Source organism: Triplophysa rosa, linkage group LG18 (assembly GCF_024868665.1).
Source record: "Triplophysa rosa linkage group LG18, Trosa_1v2, whole genome shotgun sequence".
In the NCBI taxonomy this organism is placed as follows: domain Eukaryota; kingdom Metazoa; phylum Chordata; class Actinopteri; order Cypriniformes; family Nemacheilidae; genus Triplophysa; species Triplophysa rosa.
This window is the reverse complement of record NC_079907.1, coordinates 16,411,231-16,417,192: the sequence shown is the minus strand read 5'-3', so window position 1 is coordinate 16,417,192 and position 5,962 is coordinate 16,411,231. Positions and strand designations below refer to the sequence as shown.

Sequence of the window (5,962 nt, the reverse complement as noted above, 5' to 3'; positions counted from 1 at the left end):
GAGTTTAAGTTACCGTGTTGTGGAGCAGCAGAGATGGGGTCCAGCACTTCCTGATCGGTCCGTCCATGTAAAGGGACTGGCATGCCACCGGACCCTCATATTAGTTCCGCTTGCCACAACTAACTGGCTAATTGATAGCGGGAGGGTCCGGGGAGAAATGATTGATGCTGGGACTTCTAAATTCTTTTGCTGACTCCTTATTATAGCAGAGTCATGACAAACACGCACGCGTAGCTCAAGGTGTATGTGATGCTTATTTACCGTTTAGCCGTTATGCTGATCATTTTCATGACAATGTTTCTACGATCTTTGACTGATCGTAACCCACAGATGATTACACCACACTTTAACATGTGCCTTTTTCGTCTTTTATTGTTCTATTTGTCTTTTTAGAGTGCTATCAACGGGGTAGCAGCGCTTACGTTTACATTAGTTTAGCAGGGAAGATCCCAGAGTTGCCAGATTTGCGTAAAAAAATCTGCCAAATGGCCATTCAAAGCTTTCCGGAAAACCACAAGCTTAGAAAAACTGAAATACTTGGCAACAGTAAAAGGTATATTAGTTATTAGTTCCGCTTGCTACAACTAACTGGCTAATTGATAGCGGGAGGGTCCAGGGAGAAATGATTGATGCTGGGACTTCTAAATTCTTTTGCTGACTCCTTATTTTCATAATACTTATTTATTATTTAGATTTAGATAAATACTTATTTATTTAGCTTAGTAGTTTAAATTGATCTTCTTGTGATAGTTGGGTTAAATGTATTGTTTAGTTTGTTAATGGTTTCCCCCATGTGTGTTAAGTTGGACTAGTCCATATGTATAAATGTGCCTCTTTGTTTGAAGAAGGAAGGTCAGTTTTCTGTAGATTCTCAGTTTATTTTGTTGACCTCGTTTTCTTAAGTTAAACCCTATATTTTGGTTTCTTGTTTACTTTAGGAAAATGTTAATTTGATAATTAAAAAAAAAAAAACTTTTCTTGGGAACTTTTTGCTATGCCCTTATTTTTGACTGCTTGGCCTATGACATATATGAACAATGAGCAGGAAGCCACATGGGACTGGCCAAATGAAGATGGTCATCAAGGCCCATATTTATCAAGCTTCTGAGAATTACTCACAAGAACACTGCTAATAATTGATTTAAGAGTAAAAAAATTCTTGGCTCAAAGATGCGCTTAAAAGATGGTTATAAAGCAGCTCAGTCGTAATTTAAGTGAAGTGTAGGACTAAATTTTAAATGTCAGGCTTAGAATGATTTGCGACACTTTGCTGTGCCGCAAACGGGATTTTGGATGATGACACTGGCATGGACCAATCACTGAATAGATTTCCTTATTTAAGAAAATTCTTATACACTCACATTGAATGGTGAAATTCCTAAAAGGAGTTTATATTCAACACACACATGACAATGAAGACTTTTCAAGAGAATATATTATAATATAGACATTGGAAATGAAAGATAAACACGTTTCATAATTACCCATTTTAAACCGGTGCCGAAATTTGTTTTATTTGCTTTAGTCGAATAGTTTCACTTTAAACACAATGTTATTTTCTTTATAAATGATTTCTTGCATGTAAAATCACACATACCATTGAGAACAAAATACAGCATAACGAGAATGTGCAAAAATAATGCAAATTCATTGCAATAGAGCATAACAAAATGATCCATAGCAATACGTCATAACGAAAACGCACAACAGTACTGATGATCCATAGAGCATAACTCGAATGTGCGCAGCATTAATGACATGCACGGACTGCCTGCCATTTATCTTGCGCACAAAGATGGCTGCAGACCCTTCTCACAGCCGCACATGCACTCTCGCAGCCGCACATGCACTCTCAGCCGTGTATGCGCACTTAGACACATGCACTCTCAGCCACACATGCGTACTTTGCAGTGGGTCAAAATACTGTGTGCAAACTAACGGCATGATATAAAATAACTTCCTGTTAAAACCGCCTGAAAATACATGAAAATGAAAAAGTATTTCATGAAGTGGAGTCTAAAATCATTATTTTTAAATAATTATTATTTTTTTCTTTTTAAGAGTACCATAAAGACTGGCGATTCAGGTCACGGCCGGGATTTATATACAGTTACAGCTGAAAGACATTATTGAACATCTACACTAAAAATGTCAGATTACTTTGCATATGTGCCCACGTAAAAGGTTATAATGGCAATATACATTACTAATTAACATTATTACATAATTAAATAAAACTTTTCCATGTATAATATAAAATCATTACATTAAATTTTTTCTTTTTCAATTTTGTGCTTGACAAAAGATTCTGAGATGCATGTTGTCCACCGCATTCTCTGTCATGGTTCTGCCCCATCTCGTCTTGCTGTTATTGATCTAGTGGCAGAAGCATGACAGAACCTCTTGTTTCATGTGGATAGAGGAGTTTTGGCCCTTTTGGCTTGCCATACTCTCTCTGGTCTCATCTCTGTTCCAGCCCTCTCGTCTCCTCATTATTGGTTTCATGCCCTACACCTGTCCCCTCTTGATTTGATCCCTTATTTAATGCCCCTTTGTTCTCTGTCCTGTGCTGGTTCATTGTGCGTGTATGTGTCACTTGTATGGTGAGTGCCTGTTCCGTGTCAGTCTAGCGTAGTCATTTGTAGTTCATGTTTATGTTAATCTTAGTCTTGTTAGGTGTAATTAGTCTTAGTCCTGTCCTGTTGTAGATTCCCCTGTTTTGTTATGTTACCCCCACGTGGGCCTTTGTTTTGTATTTTTGTTAATACATGTCTTGTTAATACCCCTTACCCGCTGTCTGCGTTTGGGTCCTCTCTCCTTGTCTCACCACCCGTTCGTGACATTCTCTAAAAATACAGAACCAGAAAGAGCTTTATTGCGAAATATAGGCTATCTGCCCATACAAGAAATTTGTTTTGGTGAAAGAAGCATCCAGTGCACAAAAACAGCAACACACAGGTTATCTATATATAAAAAAGAATAGAATAAAAATAAGACAGTGTAAAACTATTTGTGTATATATTGTATGTACAAAATATGTGATCTATACAGCATAACAAAAAAATATTTACACAAAAATTATATTATCAGGTGGCTATAATTACTATTACACATTGTTACTATTGCACAATGTTATTAATTGCACAGTGGGTAGAACATTTAACTGTTCATTGCGTAGATTGCGTGAGGGAAGAAACTTTTTTTTTGTGTCTGGTTGTTTTGGTGATTTATTGCTCTTTAGCGCCGACCAGACAGCAACAGTTCAAAGAGATGATGGCTTTTCTTACTCGAGATCAGAGGTGGGGAACTTTGATCCTGGAGGGCCACTGTCCTGCAGAGTTTAGCTCCAACTAGCTCAAACACACTCCTGTTGTGAAGTTTCTAGTAACTCTGATGACTTTAATGAGCTGGTTCAGGTGTGTTTGATTGGGTTGGCGATAAACACTGCAGGACAGTGGCCCTCCAGGATCAAGGTTCCCCACCCCTGCTCTAGATGTATACAGTTCTTGGAGGGTGGACAAGGGCAGCACCGAAATGTCCTACATAAATGTAAAAACAAATATCAGTGGCTCTACAAGATTGTCTTCTATGAACTCTACACTGAAGAACCATTCCAAGGCCTCAGTAGCTTCTTCATCCTCCATGCACAGTATACGAGATAGCTGAAGTGAGCCAAGAAGATCCCCAGAGTTCACCAAGCACCACTGACAGGCAGTCTTAAGAACCATCATGACACGCACCTAAGAAACAACAAAGCAAAAGAGGATAAGGAAAAATATGCTGAACAATAATGGCTGCAACCCCTCTAACAAAACCTACTTTTCGTGGAGACTGAACCACCTGGTTCTCTGGTGGAAACTAAAGGGTGAAAAGACTGGTTTCATCTACCTAAAAAAGCAAATATAAAGTTTGAGACTGTTACCTTGAATACTAGATTTTTTTAAGGTAACTGGTACTTTTCCTGAGGAGCTGCTACAAAGTAACGTGTACAAGTTACCTGTACGTGGAAACTTAAGGCTCTTCCTGTTAGTGCAAAAAATACATCACAAATGTACCTAGTTTGTCATGACAACATCCCATTTTTAACCTTAGGGTTTGGTAGTATTTGCATGAATGACGTTTTTAGTATGTGCAACAGAGATTGATAGTGAATGAGTTGGTAGTGTGTGAAAGCTGTGATAGTGTGTGATAGACATTATAGTAGTGTATAAGAGAGAGTTTGATAGTGTGTGCGACTGTAAGCTTGAAATATGTCTTGAACGGTAACAGACATGTTGTAATCATTTTAAAATACACTAATCTTACCTTGAATAATGATTGCATTTTTATATGCACTTTCCAGTCAGCCTGAACTTCCTGAACTGCATCTGTAAGCAAAATTGAAAAGACAGAAATGAAAATCATTCTGATGTGTATTATATTCTTCACATTTTTGTCGTATTCCATGTATATCTAATTTTAAAGAATTGTAAAAAATATTAAAATTACTTGTTCTTTTAAAGATTCCCACTTCATATTAAATCAAGTTAACACTTCATCTAAACAATAATTAAATAGAGCAAGTCTTATAAAAACTTCCCTGTCACATTTCTTAACAACAGCCCAAAACACAGAGCCAGTAAAACACTCAATATTTTAACCGTCTAAAAGAAAATGAATTTAGATAGTTCTTCACTAATTTAGTTACTGTATGAAGAAAAAGTACCCAAATTCAGACGCGATATATTAGATACTGTATCCGGATAGTTTTCTGTCACGAGGCAGAAACACACAGATTCAGTAGCGGGGTGAAACAAGGGTTTTATTAGAGTCAAACACCAGGCTCTGCACTGGAAAAGTCCACACTGACAGGATCAGCCGAGGACCCAAGATGTCTTAGCTGGCTACGAGGCCAACTGGGAAAACCCAGCGTACGGCAGCGCCAGCAGAGGTGCAGGGCGACGGCAGCAGAAAGTCATCGACTGTCCCAGCGAAGAGGGAAGGTAGGCGAAGAACCCCCCGAGGATGAAGGCGAGGGCAGAGTAGGCAACCAACGTTCCGAGTACCTCCGTGGGCTGAACCGGCAATCAGTCGTCGGTAGACACAGCCGGTACCGTAATCCAGGACCCGTTCTAGCTGGCGTGGTCGACTGAGCGTGGGACTGAGGGCGGTGAACAATCCTTGAAGAGCTTGGGGTGAAGAGGCCTTAATACTAGACAGTACAAGAGGAAAAGGTAATCCAACATCCAACAGTACGCATACACACGACAAGACAGAAACTAGAATCTAGGGCAAGACAAGACTAGACTAGACTAGACTAGAAGTTAGTTATCTGAGCGCAAGGTACGGGTATGACTAGAGTCAACGATCGCACAATGGGAGTGAGGAGTGGTAGAGAATACATAGGGAAAAACTAATGGACACCAGGTGAAAACACTGAGGGTAATGAGGGGCTGATGATTAGCGGCTGGCGAGGCATACACACACATTCACCCAATAATGACAGAACAGATGAGTGCTACCCTCGGATCCCGACAGTACCCCCTGTGGTGTTTTGCAATTGAACCTCAAGAGGGCAGTATGGGGGTAATTGTTCTTGTTGAAACAAGTGAGGAATAGAAGAGAGAAGTGTTCTGGCAGAGTGTATGACATGTGTGAAATAAAATAGCTCGAGTATTTCCATTGCTTCTTTATTGACTAACCTGAGGACACAACAAATTGGCGACGATGAGTTCCGTACCTGTGCCTGTGCCTTTTCTGCCATGCAGTGGAGAGCCTGCGATTCCTTTCGGTACGTGGCGGAAAATGTTTGAGAACTATTTGCTAGCCATAAATGCTACGGGGCAAGCATGGCCGGATGCCAGAAAACGTGCTATTTTGCTACACAGCCTGGGTACCGAAGGTCAGCGGCTGTTTTACACCTTACCTAATACTGGAACTACGTTCGATGATGCAATGGCAGCGTTAGAGAATCATTTTGTGC

The 5,962-nt window shown here is 39.8% G+C and overlaps 1 long non-coding RNA gene across 1 annotated transcript; it reads right to left on the bottom strand.

Annotated features, from left to right (window-relative positions):
- Nucleotides 1-1,606: 1,606 nt before the first annotated feature.
- Nucleotides 1,607-4,417, bottom strand: LOC130569383 (uncharacterized). Its single transcript, XR_008964822.1, has 3 exons — nucleotides 4,306-4,417; nucleotides 3,820-3,888; nucleotides 1,607-3,740 (listed from the first exon to the last, which is right to left on the bottom strand). It is a non-coding gene; the product is annotated as an uncharacterized LOC130569383 (long non-coding RNA).
- Nucleotides 4,418-5,962: the final 1,545 nt, after the last annotated feature.